Genomic DNA, 1,237 nt, shown 5'->3' on the forward strand with positions numbered 1-1,237 from the left:
TGTGGTCAGAAAGATGCTTGATATGATTTCAATTTTCTTAAATTTCCCGAGGCTTGATTTGTGACCCAAGATGTGATCTATCCTGGAGAATGTTCCATGCGCACTTGAGAACAAAGTGTAATCTTCTGTTTTTGGATGGAATGTCCTATAAATATCAATTAAATCTATCTGGTCTATTGTGTCATTTAAAGCTTGTGTTTCCTTATTAATTTTCTGTTTGGATGATCTGTCCATCGGTGTAATTGAGGTGTTAAAGTCCCCCTCTATTATTGTGTTACTGTCGATTTCCTCTCTTATAGCTGTTAGCAGTTACCTTATGTATTGAGGTGCTCCTATTTTGGGTGCATATATATTTATAATTGTTACATCTTCTTGGATTGATCCCTTGATCATTATGTAGTGTCTGTCCTTGTCTCTTGTAACATTCTTTATTTTCAAGTCTATTTTATCTGATATGAGTATTGCTACTCCAGCTTTCTTTTGATTTCCATTTGCATGGAATATCTTTTTCCATCCCCTCACTTTCAGTCTGTATGTGTCCCTAGATCTCAAGTGGGTCTCTTGTGGACAGCATATATATGGGTCTTTTTTCTGTATCCATTCAGTCAGTCTATGTCTTTTGGTTAGAGCATTTAATCCATTTACATTTAAGGTAATTATCGATAGTATGTTCTTACTGCCATTTTGTTAATTGTTTTGGATTTGTTTTTGCAGCTGTTTTTCCTTTCCTTCCTCTTTTGTTCTCCTCTTGTGATTTGATGAGTATCTTTAGAATTGTGTTTGGATTGGTTTTTCTTTTTTGTGTGTGTATCTATTGTAGTTTTCGGTTTGCGGTTCTCATGACGTTTTGATATAGCAGTCTCTATATATACAAGATTGTTTTAAGTTGCTGGTCTCTTCATTTTCAGTGCATTTCCAATATCTTGCATTTGTACTCTCCTCTTAATTTTTCTTTGTCTTTAATTTTTGCCAATTTGATTACTATGTGTCTTGGCATGTTTCTCCTTGGATTTATCCTGTATGGGATGCTCCACATCTCCTGGACTTGGGTGGCTATTTCCTTTCCCATGCTAGGGAAGTTTTCGACTATAATCTCTTTAAATATTTTCTCAGGTCCTTTCTCTCTCTCTTTTCCTTCTGGGACTCCTGTAATGTGAATGTTATTACGTTTAATGTTGTCCCAGAAGTCTCTTAGGCCGTCTTCATTTCTTTTCATTCTTTTTCTTTATTCTGCTTT

At 35.2% G+C, this 1,237-nt stretch overlaps 1 protein-coding gene across 2 annotated transcripts in view; it reads right to left on the reverse strand.

The window, feature by feature from the left end:
* The window catches only part of SPATA1 (spermatogenesis associated 1), a 47,565-nt gene that overhangs the window by 14,070 nt on the left and 32,258 nt on the right, over positions 1-1,237 (reverse strand). The window lies entirely within an intron of this gene.

The sequence above is a fragment of the Physeter macrocephalus genome, chromosome 4 (assembly GCF_002837175.3).
Source record: "Physeter macrocephalus isolate SW-GA chromosome 4, ASM283717v5, whole genome shotgun sequence".
Lineage (NCBI taxonomy): Eukaryota > Metazoa > Chordata > Mammalia > Artiodactyla > Physeteridae > Physeter > Physeter macrocephalus.